Source organism: Stegodyphus dumicola, chromosome X1, assembly GCF_044657685.1.
Source record: "Stegodyphus dumicola isolate Sdum_Otavi_A_Nest chromosome X1, ASM4465768v1".
NCBI lineage: Eukaryota > Metazoa > Arthropoda > Arachnida > Araneae > Eresidae > Stegodyphus > Stegodyphus dumicola.
This window is the reverse complement of record NC_140780.1, coordinates 69955281-69974629: the sequence shown is the minus strand read 5'-3', so window position 1 is coordinate 69974629 and position 19349 is coordinate 69955281. Positions and strand designations below refer to the sequence as shown.

Sequence of the window (19349 nt, the reverse complement as noted above, 5' to 3'; positions counted from 1 at the left end):
TGTGCTGGGAAGCAGGGAAAGACATTTCATTTACTGAAAAAAATCATGATGTTGATAATCACGAAAAAGAGAAAAGGGAAGAATGGGAGAAGGAAAACGTAGAGCTGACAACTGAAACAGGTAAGGACATGGATGCTTTAACTACTTTTAAATCTTTAGAAAAAGACGACGCTCTTTGCCTAGTTTCTGACGATCCTGGTAAATGGCCTATAAACCTAACCTACAGTCAGGTACAATATATAATTGAAAATTTCCCAAGTCAAGTTCAAAACATAGCATTTCCCAGAGATGAGCAAAATAAAAAATTTTCAGAGTCATATTTTTACCGTACTTTAAGCAATGGTGAAAAAATCCACCGTCCTTGGTTATTATATTCTTTATCTTTAAATAGTGTTTTCTGTTCGCCATGTAAACTAATTTACACCGATGTCACAGAGAAAAAGGAGCGTATATATGGTAAAGAAGGAGTGAACGATTGGCAACAGTTATCTTTAATCTTGAAAAGGCATGAGAGCAGATTAATCCACATTAAATATACTAAACAAATGCATGATTTGAGTGTAGCACCGAAAAAGGGTACGACAATCGACTCGTCCAATGAGCGATTATACGAACTGGAAAAAATCATTGGCGTGCCGTTATTGAAAGATTGATGCTTATTGTCAGATATTTATCTCGTCAGTGCTTGGCCTTTAGGGGTTCCACAAAAACTGTTTCAGCCAGATAATGGAAATTTCCTTCAATTGACTCAAATGATTTCCAAATTTGACGCAGTTCTTTCCGAACATTTACGTAGAATACAATCCAAAAATTACAAAAATGCGCCTCACTATCTAGGTTGGGAACACCAAAACGAAATGATTAAGTTATTGGCAACAACTATACAAGAACAAATATTAGACAGAATACGAGAGGCAAAATATTTTTCTATAATTTTAAATTGTACCCCAGATATTTCACATACTGAACAAATAACTGTTATAATTCGATGTGTTCCTTGCGTCCCACCAGTTAAGATTTATGAACATTTCTTGGGATTCTGCACAATTACAGATACAACTGGTTAAGGATTATATGAATTTATAGTAAAAAATCTTCAAGAGCTAAAACTGGATATGAATAATTTACGTGGACAAGGTTATGACAATGGGGCTAATATGCGAGGACTACAGAAAAAAATTTTGGACGCTTGTCCCCGTACATTTTTTATTCCTTGTATAGCTCACAGTTTAAATCTTGTGAACGACGCTGCTAAAGTAAGCTTCGAAACAGTTCTTTTCTTTTTTACTTAATTCAGGAATTGTACGTTTACTTCTCAGCATCAAATTATAGATGGAGTATTTTATTAGCGCATATTCCGAAACTTACATTAAAGCCATTATCAGATACAAGATGGGAAAGTCGTAAAGAAGCAATCACACCACTTAAAACACAATTAGGTGAAATATATGATGCTCTAGCAGAATTAAAAGATGCTTATCCATAAGCTCAGCAATTTCCTGCTCCCGGTCAGCTTTATTCAACTTATGATCTCATATCTTTACCGTAGAACATTCCAAGTAAAGTGTGGAAATGCAATTTCCTACAGTGGTGTCCCGCAAGGAGCAGTCCTCGCTCCCTGTCTTTTCAATATATTTATAAATGACCTCCCAAATCCCTTGGATTCCAAGATTCTAAAATACGCCGACGACACGGTCGTACTTACGGATTCTGTCAGCCCGCCTCTTGCAATAGAAAAACTGCAATTCAAAGTAAATATCGTTACGAAATGGTGCGAGGATTGGAAAATCAATTTAAATTCTAGTAAATGCTGTGTTGTGCTTTACAGACGCTACAGGCAGAATGTAATTGTTAATACTGATATCAAAATTAAAAACGATACAGTTCCGATGGCTGACTCCTATAGTATAACTTATCGATAAAAATCAAAAGAACACTGTATCTGTCCTTAATCAGACAGATTATGTTATACGCAGTGCCAGCATGGGCGACATCTAACAAGACTGAGCGTGCTAAACTAGACATAATAAAAAATAAAATACTTAGAGCGATTGTGAACTCACCGTGGTTTGTGAGGAACTCTCAAATTCAGGAGGATCTGAATGTGAAGGCCATGCATGAACAAATTGTGATCACTTCACATAATTTCTTTGAAAGCCTTAGAACCTCTTCCTACGCTTCTATTAGAAGCCTGTGCGATTATGACCCTACTGTTGAATATGTGGTCAAAAGACCCCGCACCATACATCACAACCCGTCTTGGTAGTTGTATTTATGTAAATAGTTTTCAGCTTTTTTCTGTGTTTTATAATTACGACTTTTGTTATTTTTGAATGCAACATCTGCCACCACGACCAGGAATGCCAGTCCCAAGCTCTGAAAGTTTTTTACGCCTCCGGGTGACAGATGTACATAAAGTACATCTCTTTTATTTTACTACCGTGATTGGCCTTTGGCAACTCTGAACTTTTGGTAATAACTCTGTGTAGTTGAAACCAAGTGCGAGCGAAAGCAATTGGATCGGAAAAGATGATGCAACTAGGGATATAACTAGGAGAACTTTGGCAAAGTCACTGGGTAAAAAAATCAGTACCTTTAAATTTATATTTTCAACAATAATCTGGCATGCAATTCTTAATAAAGTCAACGTAGTGAGTAAAATTTTACAAAGTCCAAAATTAAACATTAAATCTTCAGCCGAAGCCCTAGAAAATTTAAAAGACTACTTTGTTGAAATAAGATGTGACGAACATTTCAAAATATTTATGGATGCTGCAAAACAAATTGCTGCCGAAGTTGAACTAGAAGCAGAATTTCTTCATCCAGCAGCAAAACGCATTGGAAGAAGAAAAAGAAATTTTGATTACGAACACGAGAATGAAAGCATTTTAGATCCAGAGAGTTCTTTTAAAGTCAACTTTTACTTTAAAATTTTGGATGCAACAATTGGGGCTATAAATGAGAGATTTCAATTATTATACCAACATATTAACATCTTTAAAATTTTATATAATATACCCGAATATGGCGACCTTAAAGACAATGAACTGTGTCGAAGCGGAACAGACCACTGTGCCGAAGCGGAACTAGCCTTGACAGACAAGAAGCTAAATCATAGCGACATTAACGGGGCGGAATTATTCGAAGAAATTAAAGCTATGCAACCCCATCTTAAAACTAATATGAATACAATTGGAATTCTTGAATACATACTAGAAAATAATTTATCGTCATTTTTTCCCAATTTAACCGTACTAATTAGAATTTTCTTGATCTTACCGGTCACTGTTGCAACTGGAGAACGTTCATTCTCCAAGCTCAAGTTGATAAAAAACTATCTTAGATCATCCATGAGTCAGGAAAGATTATCGGCTTTGGCAACTCTTTCTATTGAACACGAATTGTGCGATACCATAGACCTTAATAGTGTGTTAAAAAATTTTTCGGAAACAAAATCTCGGAGAGTGCAATTTTAACTTTTATCCTAAAAACAATTTGAGAAGTGTTTTAAAGCTCCCAGGTTCTTTTTTTCACCATTATAAGGTAAGTTTTTTTTAAAAACCCGTTTGATTTAGTTCCCACAATTTTACTAATTTTTCTTTATATTTTTAAAACGATTTCGTTAAAAATTATCTCTATTTTATATTAAGACATTGAGTTTTGAAGTTTTATAATTGAAAACAAATATTTTTAAGACAAATTTGCTGAAAAATTATTCTTTGGAAAACCGTAGAAATTTACATAAATTGTATTCCATTCCAACGATCTTCATTTTGTACTCTAGAGGAGGGGGGGCGGGGCGGCGAAAATTATGTGGGCACACAGGCGGCCATCACCCTAGCGGCGGCCCTGGGTAAACTGAAAGTAATCTGACGTATCTGTGTTGCACCTGCTCTGATTTCGCGCGTTTATAAACTGTAGTTTCATTCAATTGCGAGACGATTTTCTGGAGGTCGCATATCCCAAATTAATTTTAATCATACATATTTGTTTTCTAATAATGCAAATATTTAATAATTTGTGTATTTATATATATAATTTTAGTCAGTTTTCTATACCATGTGCAGCTCCCGGGCAACATTTGCTGAAAAAGAATAAATTTTCTAACTGGAATGGCAGAAATAAAGTGTCAACTCCACTGCAGAAAATTCAGTCAAGAAACCAAATATTCATCAGTTCTTCTACTTAAAAGAGTCTAAATGATCTGCTGTTCCAAGGCCAAGATTTTTTTTTAATGTCTTTTATTTCAGTTTTCCTTTTAAATTCTATATTTAAATTATCCTTTATGTAATATGGCTTCTTGTGCTGTAGCAACGTGCCGTAACACTTATAGAAATACGAAATGAAGAGATATTGTATTTCATGCTTTCCCAAAGGACAATTTGCTTTTGTCGAAAGAATGGATACATAATGTTGAAGGCAGGATTCTATTAATGTGAAAAAAGCAAGAATTTGCGGCGAACATTTTCTGTGCGGTGATTATGAAGATGACATGAGAAATCGCTTGCTTGGATTGCCGCAAAAGAAACTGTTGAAATGCAATACTGTGCGAAAGTAAATTTATCGTGTACAGTAAACGAAATAACATCAAGAAATCGGAGACATTTGAAAAGAAAACTAATAGAGTGCTTTTGAGAGACTACACGAATTAATTTATTCTGAGGCCGAGAACGAAATTGAAGCTGACAATAATAAATCAAATGTGAATGATTTTGAAATAAAATTCACAAGTGACAAAGCCCTAAGTCACAATAGGCCCACCAGCGGCCGAGCGGTAAAGTCGCTGAACACTGGTAGTTCGGTCCGAGGTTCGAATCCCGCGAATGGACTGGCTGCATGGGTGTTTTCGTGGTTTTTCCCATGTGTAACGTGTATACGAGCCAGTTTCCCTTAGAAAGTCCTCCACGAAGGCATCTCTCCCCTTAGGCAGATAGCCCTAGTGTGCTTTGCCATAATTAAATACACCACACCACACCTAAGTTACAATATCTCTGAATGACCTAAGTGTACAGATAAACAAGAATGTATTGATAATTTGAAGAACAAAATAATATCCTTAGAAAATTGTAATAAAATATTGAAAAATAGAGAAAAGAAAAATTTTATAGAATGTTTGCTCAGCGACAAAGATGGTGGACGATATCTAGAAAAAAATTTGTACTGGAAATTCAGAAATTAAAATCTCAAACAGCGAAATTTAGGAAAAAACAGCACAGATCGGAGAATTTCGAAAAACGTCTAAAGCATATTTTTACAAAGACGCAGATTAACGCATTGCTAGAAGCGAAGGAAAAAATCAGGTGGACTAGTGAAGATATTTCACGTTGCATTGTCATAAGAGCTCTGAAGAATACGTTTCTTAAATAGAAATGCATATGTTTCAGGGCCGCCGGAAGCGGGCCCGCAAGGCCTTCTTTGCAGACGGGCGCCGACCAAGGGAAGGGCGCCGACCAGTGAACGACACAGAGCATTTTTTTTTTAATGCAAAAGAATGTGCATTTATCGGGGAATGTTCCTTGAATGCTTACACAGGACAGGGACCATGGGAGTCCGCGCCCCCTCCCAACACCTCCTAACAGAAGGTATTGCCCCTCCCCACCTTTCCCCTCCAGCTCATCCATCAATCGTCAGGGATATTCCATTTTCGTATTTACTGAGTCACTGAGTGGTTGGCGAAGAAAATTTTCGATGCACAATAACCTTACTACTATTGGAAAAGAAAAGTCCATTTGATGAAGTACGTTCTTATTTTATTTTACTTAATATAATTTCTATTTATCCTTATTTTATCGTTTATATTATATTTTTATTTAAAATGTATACAGTGAAATACGGGTTTTTTTTCTTGAAAATTTCTGTGAGGACGGGAAGGGGGGAACGGATTAGCCCTTTCTATCAGGGAAAATTTGCCATTTTGCCATATGTAAGAATGAACACAGGCACCAACTTTTCATTTTCTTCACGGGGGTTGGAGGGGAGGGCAAGATTTTGCATGGACGAAAACGCAAAACTCTATAGAGCAGTGCTTCTCAACCTTTTTTCACCGGTAAAACCTACGAAAAAATTTCGCGGACCAGTGTGTTTTTTCCCTCCCCCCCCAAAAAAAACTTTACAAAGTATTCAAGAATTACTACATAAGTGAGTTGTAATATTATTACCATTTGCCTACAATCATATTTAAATATATGTGCCTTTCGTTTCCTTCTTACTCATCTTGGTTATTGATTTTTAATATACCTATAGTTAAAGAAATAGTAGTTATAGCACAGTATTAAACTCCATGGTTATTAAAAACTTACGCTGATGTATAGTTTTCAGTTGTCCAAACACGCAGAAGAATGTAAGCAAGATAAAAACTGAAACCTACCCTAAGACGCCTTAAACAATACGATAGATATTCATCGTTCAAGTAATCAGCAATACTCGAGGCAGACAGGAGCACACTAGCTGGTGTACTAAGTATACGGCACGGCAATTTATAAAAGGCGATTAGGTACCTAGTTGCCAGGTTGTTATATTTTTATCACCGATCATATTATTTTATAAACTAGTGAGCTATTGTTATTGTAATGTGGGTGCTGTTGTAGTACCGGTAATTTCGGTTTTCGACAGATAGCTGGATATTTCGCTATCTGGACACTTGTATAGAGAGTTTATTTTCTATTTCGGGGGGCGGAGGAGGTTGCCGGTGTTTATAGTCTAAGTCCAGATTCTCAACATTTATACAATTTATTTAATGACTAGACTCCCCAATTATGGTGTGTTCGCGCCATGGACCTTATAAGAAATAGACAAACCCAAACGGGTTTTCTCCCTCGTCTGATTCCCTGCTGGCTGTCACCTTGATCACATCCGGAGGAGTAGGGACGACTTGCAGAAATTTAACATTGGTTGCCTATTGCAGCGTGTATAATTGTCAAGAAAAAGCTGGTTGTAGCGCCTCATTTCACAAATTAGAATTTCTACATACTTTTATTTTTGAAATTGAGATTGATTTTTAAAAATTTAGCATATTTATCAAGCATAATTAACGTTCCAAATAATTATAAAGCTATTGCATGGTTTCAGGGCTGGATAATTTTTTAGCATTTCCTATGTTGTAAGGAAATTTGTAACTACTTCTTTTAGAAAAACATATTTTAAATCTGAACTAATAGAAAATTTCAAACAAACAATTTTCTCTTGCAATTTTCATGCTTTTATTGATGTAAATAAGTAAAAAGTACTAAAATATTTAAAAACGAATTTTTGAAAGTTTTGTTTAAAATTCTAAATTGTGCTGCTTTTTTTAAATTATAGATGAGTATTATAGCATAATTTCTATAAAGGAATTTTATTTCAATTATATTTCATAATATATCACAGTGATAAACACTTTTGACTCCTTAAAAGTTTTTTATACATTTAATTCTAATATTAAAATTGTATTTAACCGTACTAATTAATTTTGCTTGTATTTTATAGCGATCATTTTGTAAAATTTATTTTTAGTTCTGTATAACATTTTTTTATTTACTGTTAATTTAATTTGTTAGCCCAAAGCGGTGGTAGCTTAGAAAGGCTGTTAGTTTCGAAGCGGAATTTTGCGCTGTTTTACTATAAGTGTCCGTGTCTCCTTGCAAATTGTTGTTACCAAATATTATCGCCCTGTATTATATGTAAAGAAATTAAATAATGAAGAATCTGCATGAATACATGTATGTTTCTTGCACTGTGACAAAAACGACAGTATCTAGAGCCATCAAATTTTGAATAATGTAATCCTCCACCCCATGGGCATCTGGACGGCCGAATTTCGAATTTGTTTTAATCTATTTCATATTTTGTAAAACTTTAGCAAATTTTTTATTAACAAACTCAACGAGTTCAAAGCGAGCGAGCACTGTACGGAAAATAACAGTTTTATCTCCAGTGCGGAAATTCTAAAGATATGCTGTATTCAAATGTATGTGGTTTACGAGGAACATGATATTCAATAAATATAGATAACACACAAAACTTTAAATAAAGGTTCCTTTTGGGCGTAATATAAAATCTGAGTACTTCTAGATTTTATTTTATCTTTTTTTTTTCCCTTCATTAAGCTCAGAAAATTTTAGGCTCTGAATTTTATGAATTATTAAAGTAACTAATCCACTTTAATTTTAATAACTTAATGATCACATAATTAAATAAATATGATGTTTTTGTAATGTTATTATAGTTTGGAAACTCATTGCCTGAAAATGTTCATTAAATTAAAAAAAAAAAAATAAAAAAAATATCAGATCTTGTTTAATTTTACCTTATTTATTTCAAAGCATCACGTACTATCAATCTTATTTAATTTTACTTTATTTTTACGCAAAATAAAGTTCATAAATTTTGTGCTTAGAATTTTTACCGTTTTAACAAAATAAAGATGTTTGTACAAGAATTACGCGGAAAAAAATGCGCGAAATGCAGTTAAAAAGTGCTTTTATGAGATAGATTAAATCCTATTTGGAAAAAACTGTGGCTTTCATAATCTCATCACTATACAATATATCCCATTTAATAATTAAAAAGAGTTATGTGATACAAACGCCATAGATTTCAGTGTTAAAATTAAGCAGATCGTCCCTACTCTTTCTTGCCGACATCTCGGTGACGCGCGCTCCGCCTACTGGGTTAGTCTATCTCTTATAGGTCCATGGTTCGCGCACGCTTTTGTACAGAAAGACAAAAGGCATATAAAAAGCCGCTTGAGGACCTTACCCTAGGCGCATTTGACCGCGTCTGGCATAGAGGACTTATTTTTAAGCTCATCAATTTGAATTTTCCACGGGAAATTATTTTCATCCTCAGCTCATTTTTGAACTCCGGAACTTTTTCAGTGCGGCAAGGAGATTCCAGTTCAAACCCACATCAAATTTACACTGGTATCCCACAAGGAAGTATCCTTGAACCAATATTTTATATTTTATATGTAAATGACTTCAATTCGTAAATGACCAAAATTCAGTCAAGACCCTAATATTATGTTAGCATGCTACGCGGATGACACCGCCATCATCGCGAAGTCCAGACGACCAAACCACGCCTTGGAAAAGATTCAGCAGATTATTCCTAATATTGAAGCATGGTGTCAACGATGGAAAATTCAGATCAACCCGGAGAAGTCAAAAGTTTTAGTTATCAGAAAGTTCAAGACCACAGACCCCCTCACCTGTAATGTTACATTCTTCGGGAAAACAGTCCCTACTGTAAGTACGGCAAAATACCTAGGAGTCATTTTAAATCGATCGTTTACCTGGAATACACACATAAACAGTGTGTGTGGAAAAGCGTACGGCATTGTGAAAAAGCTTTACCCTCTACTTTCTAAGGACTCTGGATTAAACCTTGCACGCAAAAGAAGGCTTTTCACTGCAATTGTCAGGCCTGTTATCATATATGCCTCCTCGGCCTGGGCAAGTGCTAAGGCAAGTGAAATTCATCGGCTCCAAGTTCTGCAAAATAAGATCCTGAGAACCATCACTAACGCCCCATACTATATTAGAAATGAAGATTTACATCGCGACCTTCATATTGATTATATCAAGGACTATATCCAAGATAAATGGAAACTTTTTCAGGAAAGCAAAGACCAACAGTACAGCTAACTTTGGGTATATTCTGAGCTACGAAATCATCCCGGACGATTTGCTCATCCGACCTTATGCTGCACACTCAATTAGGCAAGCCAATAATTAAGTGTTACTCGTCTGTACTCCATGCTGACGCTCCGTGTGCATCTTTCCATATCATCTTTTCTGACAAGGATTCCAATCTAGATTTCGACCAATCACAGTGAAGTGCTACGAGCACAGGCTACGAGCATCTTACGGACTTTGGAGTAATTACTTTGGACTTGGTCTTGGTTGGACCAGTGTTGCAAATAGCTCGCGTCAGCTCCTGAGCCCAGGCGAAAATTGCGCCGTAACCCCCTTTTCTCCCTGTTATTTCTCCCCTCAAAGGAAACTCAATCAGGTATTTTCTAATACCAGGCTCCGCATGGAACTCCTTGCATGACTGGGAAGTATTGCTCCGGCAATAGAAACCCAGTACAATACAGTACATCTCAGTATCGCAGTACCCTAGGCACGTCATCTGAGATGGCCGAAGTAAAGAACTGAAGAACTGAATATTCAGTTATTTTCATTAAACGTTGAGAAACTTTATTAAATTTTTAATATTAAGTTGGCTTCTGGGGCTACACCCAAGGACAACTAGATATCTGCAGGCCTCCTCCATCGATTTGTGACGCCACAAGCGAAGGCGATCGACATATATTTATGTCACTTTTTATTTCAAACACAAAAGTCAAGTGAAATTAATTTTTACAACTTAATATTTTGAATTTTAGGAATAAATTTTAGGAATATTTTTTTTAGAATTTTGGATACTGCTTGGACATCATTAAACGAAAGATATGATGTAATGAAAAATCACTGCGATAATTTTAGTTTCCTGGGTAATTTATCAGAAATCGATAACGCAAATTTCAAAATAAAATGTGATAAATTAGAAAAATTGTTACAGTGTGATGACAATAAAGATATTAACGCAGAAGAACTCTATGACGAAATAGTAGCTTCGAAAGACATTTTTACAGCCGGTATGAATGACCCATTCGATATTTTGAACTTAATTGTGTCAAATAAATTGTGCTTCCCGAACTTGAAGATCGTACTGAGCATTCCTGTTAGTGTTGCTAGTAGCGAAAGATCATTCTCCAGATTAAAATTGATCAAGACAGATTTACGTTCAAGTATATCGCAGGAAAGACTCATAAATTTAGCTTTGATTGCCATTGAAAATGAAATCTGTAAAGAAATAGGTGGAAAAGAAATTATAGAAAAATTTGTAAATATAAAATGCAGAAAAATAAATTATTCTCAATAAATTGTTAAAATCAATTTCAACAAATGCTTTCTTCAAAATTTTCTTCTCCTATACAAAAATTTAGAAAAAAAAGGGGGGGCGACTTCAACTATTTTGCAGGCGGGCGCCGGATAACCCTGCGCCGGCGCTGATATGCTTTTTCCCAAAGAAAAGCAACCCAAAAGGCAAAAAAGTGAATTGTTTCGAATGTGGTAGCCAATAAATAATATTTCAACAACTTGTAGTTGCACTGTGACTGTACAAGTAAGCATATATAATATGTTTTGATTTGAAATATTTCTAGATGACATTTTAGAAGTTAACAGCGTAAAGCATATTTCAAATGAGAACTAATTTAAGTTATTGTTAAAGTTATTTTTATTGTATCCTGTGTTATTATTGATTCGATTTTGTGCTAAGTTAGCATTTAAATAAAATATAATAGTATAACATTAAAGTTGTTTTGTGTAAATTAAGATAACAAACTTAATGCATTTATTTAAATGTAATATTGACGTAAGCCTAAGTTACAAAATTATTAAAAAAATATATGTTATTATATTGAATCGGGAGAAAAATATGCCAATGTAAAATTACAATTAGGCTGAAACTCAAACTTAGATTAGCAGAAATTTTGAAAACCATGCTAATTTAAGATTGTTTTTTGATTAATTTTAAATAGCTGTTATTATAGTTATCGTAGAAGCAGTAGTACAGTTCTCTTAGTTAACATGCAGATAAAGAAATGAGTAGAAATAAACAGACATTTAAAGGGAAAAAAAAAAAAATGAACTTTATGCTAAGAGTAGCGCATTTTATCTGTTATTTTAAAATTGAGTAAGTACTATTAAATTTTTTAATGTTCAGTGTAAAATGCATACTGCAGTAACATTGTCTCTTCCAAATTATAGCTATCTTTCACACACAGCTCATTTTAAACGCTGGTTCTTCAGATTTAAAACGCTAATTTCTATGTTGACAATTGCATCTCCGCGCTCAGTGTCATCATAGCTACGTCATCACTCCCCGCTGCCTGTTTCAGGGGGAAAAGCTCTATGAGCTGGCCCTTCTCTTTTAAGTCCTGGTTTGCAGGTACCCTCGGGTACACTAAAATATGTCCTTCTTTAGGACACTTTCGAATGCTACGGAAGATGACACGGATTTGAACAAATCTTTTAGATCATCGAAACCGCAGAAATTTAGAAAAGAAGTTTTTATCAAATCTCCCAAAAAGAAAGCCAAGAAAGTTAAAACCACCAAGAATGATCAGAAACTCTACTTGACGCCCTGATGACCAGATATAACGTGGATAACATACATGAGATAAATAATGAAGAAAAAAACAATATTAGCAGGTGAAAACAATATTAGCGTGTGTTAAAATATATACATTTTTCTAGTGTGAAATAAAAATGTTAAAAATCATCGAGCTAAGCTATCATCGTTTTATCTGCAGCAAGCCAAAAATGGCATCCATAGACGAAAGCCATAACCTGTACGCCAGACGCAGTCAAAAGCTCTGACCACTTCTAGCGTCAGGATGGCAGTACCCATTTTATTGTGCAGCGCGCTTCCGATGAATTCTGTGATTCTCACAAGTTGTGTTGTTATGGACAGTTCCTTACGGAATCCATTATGCACAATAATGCAGGCAAAATAAAAAATAATCAGCAGAATGTATTATTTCATAGGTATAGAACCTTACAGTGTGTTTTGATTTGATGCAACTTATTTTGAATTTTCGGGTTACTTAAATTAATTTATTCATTAATATATATAGAAACTTCTATGCATTTTATTAGGTGTATTTAAATGCCAACGGTTTTGAATATTGTTGTGAATTGTGACAGATGCATATAAATATGCTTAAATAGTTTTAAATTATGTGTATGTAGCTCACTGCATTAAATAACTCGTGTTACACATGGAAAAATGGCCATACAACCAGCCTTTTCTCCAGGAAGTCAAACCACCAGTGTTCAGCTGATGAGCCTTGTCAATTACTTAGAATTTGAGCCTATTGTACTGTTAATATGGTACATGCCAGAAATACAATATCATTAATACACGGGATACATATAAATAATAAGAAGGACTAACAACACCGCAGAGTACAGAAAGCAACATAGAAGTCCACAATTCATTTGGCGAGCAAATTAAGTTGTATTATTATACTTAAGGCTATCAGTTCTGGATAATTTAGTTACAGTAATTTTGCAAAGATAGTAAAGCAGTTCCTTCAGCAATATTAATTTTCTAATTATTAAGGCTTTTTTCTTTCATATTATTTGAAAACAGAGTAATACAGAGCATGCATTTAAATGCAATCAAAATTTAGGAAATGTATGATTTAAGAATATAGAAACGTTTAAAAAACAAATATGCTAAAATTCTTGTAAAATATAAAATTTCATTTTCTATCTGTACTTATAATTTGTTATGATTTGTATTATGAATGAATAATATAACTTAAGCAAATATTTTATTTATTATAGTTTTAAAATTTGCATTCCATTACTATACAGTGCACCATGATATATTTGATACAAAATTTCCTTTATAAAATTAAGATCCATATTTACTAAGATTTTGTGGAATGTAGTGTTTAAAATTTATTACCAAATTTGACTTTCGCATTTAATTATATAAATTTACCTGCAGAATTATATTTTGCTAGTATCTACGAATGTAATCATTATGTCTGTGGGGATATTGTACACAGGTCATCATATTAAATAAACATCCACCCTTTTTCCATGTGTTCACAGAAAGCACGATGACAGTCAAATGACGTTAAGATAAACTGCATAATGTATTTATGAGTGTATTTATCTGTGTATGAATAATATTTTTCCACAACTAAACTGATAACTCTAATTTTTTTTTCATTCATAGAATGGTTAAACTGAATATGCTAAATAAAATGTAACATTTAAGTTATTATATATACATATTTCTTTTTTGATACCAAAACAAACACATACACCATTCAGTCCTATTAATATCTACCCACCAGCGGCCGAGCAGTAAAGTCGCTGAACACTGGTAGTTCGGTCCGAGGTTCGAATCCCGCGAACGGGCTGGCTGCATGGGCGTTTTCGTGGTTTCCCCATGTGTAACGTGTATACGAGCCAAAAGGAAGGTCCCAAAAGACCAGGAAATATAGATATTGGAAAAATTAATGAAGAAACACCAAAAAATTCCCCAAATATGCAAAATCAACACACTCAGTCTACTCTCAGCCAATTACGTAAGGATCAAGGAAGTGCAATTTACGGAGTTCATAGGCAATTACGCCTTTACCTCCACATCTTCAAATGAAATTAAATCATCCGAAAGAGGGGATGGTCAAATGGGGTAAAAATTTTAATAACCCGAATGACTTGGAGTAAGTGCTTTCACACTGAGTCAAAAAAAGGCAAAAAACTCAGAAGGTCTTAATTTTGCGCCGAAAAAGGGCCAGAAAAATTTAGATAGGGGCAGCCATAAAAATTTGACTAGAAAAATAAAAGGTGAAGTTTCCTTGTACCCTGATAATCATTTTTAGCATACGTCAGATGAAGAATACGCAGGGGAATTCCGATGCGCGTTCTTCGAGGTGGGAGGGAGGGGGGAACCTGTTTACAGGTCGAAAAAGTAGTTCTGCCAGTGATCAGCTGGGAGGGAGAAGTTTCATTTTTGACCGCTATTCAATGCGGTTTTTAAAGGCCAAAAAGGACGCTGTTAAGCGCCTAAGAAAGTTCCTTTTTAAAGGAAGAGAGAAGCTATAATTTAAAAATCTTTTACAGTTTTATTTCATTTGATAGGTTAAAGTAGTTTAAATCAGTCCTATTTGACTGTGATGTTTCTTATTAAAGAAACTTAAAGGGGGTTCCTCGAGTTAATGCCGTGTGCATTAAAGAATTTTAGAGGCGGGGGGGGGTTAAGGAACGAGAGGTAGTTATTCACGTGGCTATCAGTGTGCTCATATCTAGCCCGTTTAAATGGCAGAGATATTCCCTGTTAAGAACCGCTCTGGGTCCTTTCCGGGAAGAAGCAACAGCAGGATCATATACGGGTAGCATATGAAGCACAGGATTTGCAACACGTTGAATATTTTTGAAAAATTTTTCCGAAAGTCGCTGTATATAGCGAACAATGGGCATAATTTTGAGGTCGTTATGAATCTCTTCGTTTCATACAAACCACGGAGCTTTTAGAATTTGCCGAAGCATTTTAGATTGAAAAATTTGGACATGTTTTCTGTTAGTCAGTGCACATGGGCCCCATACGGGACACGCATACGTAAGAACCGGCCTAATCATTGATTTGTAGAGCAAGATTTTGTTATCAGTTGACAGGTCGCTATCACTAGCTAAAAGGGGGCGTAGGGCGGTTTTGACAGCTGTCGCACCCGCTATGATTTTGCGGATGTGAGGCTGCCAAGTTAGTTTTGAGTCTAGTAAAACACCTAGATATTTGTAAGAAGAGACCCAAGGAATGGGTTCACCGAAGAGCATGAAATTAGGTAAACTTGGGATGTTTCTTCGGATGAACATAGTGGCAGCACATTTTGCGACATTGATTTTTATTTTATACAGACCGAGCCAGAGTTCTAAGGTCGAAAGGTAACTCTGCAGTTGTGAGATTACCTGGAGGGTGTTGGAGTGTTGTGAAATGATGGCTGTATCGTCTGCGTATAGCGTAAGATCGATATTTGGGGCCTTAGGAATATCATTTACATAAAGGTTAAAGATTGCAGGGGCGAAGAGGCTACCTTGAGCCACCCCAGCATAGATTGGGCGGGGAGAGGAGAATTCGTGGTTAACTCGCACGCGGAAACTGCGTCCGGTCAAGTACGAGTTAATAATTTTAATGAGATGGGCCGAAAAACCAAGCCGCATGAACTTGTAAATAATCCCGTCATGCCAAGTCCTGTCAAAGGCTTTGGCAACGTCCAGATAGACAATTCCAGTTTTCTCTCGCTTACGAAAGCCTTCATGAATGAATTCCACTACACGGAGTAACTGGTGTACCGTGGAGTGTTTAGGTCGGAAGCCGAATTGTTCCGGGATTAGTAAATTTTGATCCCGACAGAATTCATTCAGGCGATTAAGTAAGACAAATTCATAGATCTTAGAGAGAGAAGATAACAGACTTATGGGTCTGTAATTGACGGGCAAGTTTAAATTTTGTCCCGGTTTTGGAATGGGGACGACTGCTGCAATTTTCCAGCAGTCGGGGAAATAGCTTCTCCTGAGCATTAAATTTATGAGTACCGTGATCCATACGATAAACATAGGGGGGAAAATTTTGATCATGCGATTCGAAATAGAATCTATGCCAGGTGCCTTGTCAGGTTTCAGTTTGTCAATGAAAACCATGACTTCAGTAGGGTCCGTTGGCCTGAGTTCAGTTGTGATAGGTTGTGTTAAAAAATCTTTAACCCGTGCTTGTATGCGCCCCTGTGTAAACGGGCGCTTACAGTAGGAGTCGTGGTTTGGTGTGAATTGAGTTGCAAGGCTGTCAGCTATGACATTCGCCTTTTCTGAGTCAGTGTAGGCCATCTGTGTGCCATCGGCCGTTTGAAGGTGCGGAATGTATGTTTTATGTTTGCGTAATCGGGCGGCTGCGCGCCAAATCGATTTGTCTTCAGTCGTTAGGGACTCAATGTATGTTTTCCACTCCGCTTCTTTTAATAAGCGGGTTTCGGTCCTTATCTCGTTCTGTATCTTGCGAAATTGGGCACGGATATTGGGATCTCGTGACCTTTGCCAAATTCTTCGCAAGTAATTTCGCTGCTTAATTTTGAATTTAGTCTCAGGTGGGAGCCTAGCACCTGGGTGTTTGCGTGGTTTTGAAGCCGCAGCTCTCGCTTCTTTCAGTAAAGACTCCAGACTTTTGATATGCCTGTCAAAGTCCGAATTGCTGGAAATTTTGATGGGAGGGAGTGAAGTTTTTTCCAAAATAAATCTAAAGTCGTCCCAATTTGTTGAGACTTGCTCCTCTAATTTTGAGTATCGATTTTGAATATCTAGGGTTATCAAAACGGGGTAGTGATCAGAGTCCAATTCCTGAATGACTTTTATCTCATGCCGAAAAAATATATTATAAAAGGCAGCCAGATCAAGAACTGCAGGGGACCTTCTAACACGGTAAAACGTCGGGAGGGTAGGAGCTATGATCTGTACATGGTTACTCTGGCACCATGAATTTAGACTAATACCATACCTGTTCCTATTAGAACAAAACCATGCGGTATGGCGTGAATTTAGATCACCAGCAATTATTAGGTGATTTGAAATATTCAAAAGTTTATCAAAATCACTGACAGGAAAAGCTGGCCTTCCACGTGCTCTAGACAGTGGAGGTAGATAAGCTGAGACTATTGTCAGCGGGGACGAATTTTGAAGGAAAATTTTGATGATTGTCGCTTCCAAAAAATTTAAATCAGGGGACGGTATCATGTGGTGCTTTAACGAACGCTTCACATAGATACAAGTGCCACCACAGGGATTTCTGCCCTGTGACACCCTGTCAGTACAATAAATGTCATAATTCCCAATTTTGGGAGTTTTCCCTGGGGTAAGGTGAGTCTCTTGGACTAAAAACACGTCAATATCGTGCTCTACTACAAAATCACGAACTTCGTGAATTTTAGATGTTAATCCATTGGCATTCCACGTGCAAATGATCAGTTCTCTGGTGGTGTTTGAATTGTTATTAATAAAATTGAATTTTAGGCCGTTATTAGAGGTTCATCACTGAAAAACAGAAGACATGGGTCTAAAAAAGCCTAATTAGGTTGAAAGCTCAACATAGCTTTCATAGATATAAAATGCCCTCATTAAAGCATCTGCTTGCCTGAGTTTAGGCATTGCTTTTTTGAAGGCAAGGAGCAGAATATGCTTGTCTACCGCTGGGTCGCGGGAGATTTCAATTAAGCATTTTAGTGTAGATGAGAAGACATCGTCGGAATCATTGCTACACTCTGCTGTGGCTGACACTGCTGGGGCTGCGGGGCTTCTGCAGCCGGCAGTCTGGGATTCGTGGATTTGAATCCGTGCTCGGTGGTGTTCTTCACCATCTGTGCATAAGATAGTGAACTGACGTTGCTTTGGGGAGCAGGCATGGGACGTCTTGTCTCAGCAGTTGCTGGGGGCTTAGAAGGACCCTGCGGGGGGCTGTCTGAGCAGCTTCCCTAGTCTTAGGCGCGGAATTTTTACCACGAGCCCGTTTGTTACCTGGGTAGCGGGGACAAAATTTATAAGAAGCAGGATGATCTCCACCGCAGTTGCAGCAATTTGCAGGTACATCTAAGCCTTTGGTACACTCACGTGCCCAATGGGGTCCAGAGCATCTGACACAACGGATTGGAAGGGTGCAGAGTTCCGAAGAATGGAAAAAGCCCTTGCACCGAAAGCACTGATCTAATTTTTAGTATCTTTTATCGGGCCCTTGCGCCCGCGGTAATGCTCAATGCTGATCTCTGTGCCCCACATGTCAGTGACAGCAAACAGATGATCGATGAAGGCGTGAGGGATGACTTGTAAATACACAAGTGGCATTGGGTGTCTGGAGCCAGGCTGAGTAAGCCGAACGATGCGATGCACTTTAAATCCCATCGCCTCAACTTCCTCTTTGATGTCCCCGACATCTGTTTCAACAGGGAGGCCTCTGATGACAATTTTGACTGGCCGGTCCAGCTTGAGATCAAAAGTTTTGAACTGGATGCCGGCTTGCTTCATCCAGCGGGTGACCTCCCTGGACTCCAGCTCTGTTTGAACAAAAATTTTTAGATAGGGTCCAGTCAGGATGCTCCGTAAATTAGGGGCAATTTCTCTCATGAAAGACACTTGTGTCGTCCAGTTCTTGCTGCTTTTGAGATGTATTGCCGGAATCTCTGACTGCGGTGGGGGGGATACGTTCCGTGCCTGCTCGGATTTAACTCCCTCAGTTGTACTTTTATCAGGTTCAATGTTTCTTCTTACCTTCTTCGGAAACATACAATGACCTGACTAGAACAGAGAGCTTACTAAAGCTATGTTCACTAATTGTAGTAAGTAGACAGGATACAGACGAAGGGTATACAAAACCCTTTATTTTTCTTTATATACAATGACTTCCGTACTTCGGAATACAATGACCCTCCACTCGGGGTCTAACGTAAAAGATATCAAAATAAAACTAAACTCTAATTTAACTTTAGAATAAGATTGGCCTTATAATAACAGGAAGCGTATGTAGCACAGAGACTGTGAACACTACAATACGTTTAATTTATCAAGAGGATTAAAACCTCTGGCCTGGAAGGCAAATAGCAACTGCGTAACTTCTAAGGTAAGCGGCCTGCTTCGAACTCACTGCTTCCTCTCTTCTGCTTGGCAAAAAGGCCACACTTAAATACTTGGCGTTCGCCAGACAACTTTGCATAAACTCCTTCACGCTTATAATTCTGACCGGAAGTAGAAAATAAGAAGTGATAG

The 19349-nt window shown here is 36.8% G+C and overlaps 1 long non-coding RNA gene across 1 annotated transcript in view; it reads right to left on the bottom strand.

Moving 5' to 3' along the window:
- Positions 1 to 19349, bottom strand: part of LOC146993191 (uncharacterized) — a 159222-nt gene that overhangs the window by 76420 nt on the left and 63453 nt on the right. The window lies entirely within an intron of this gene.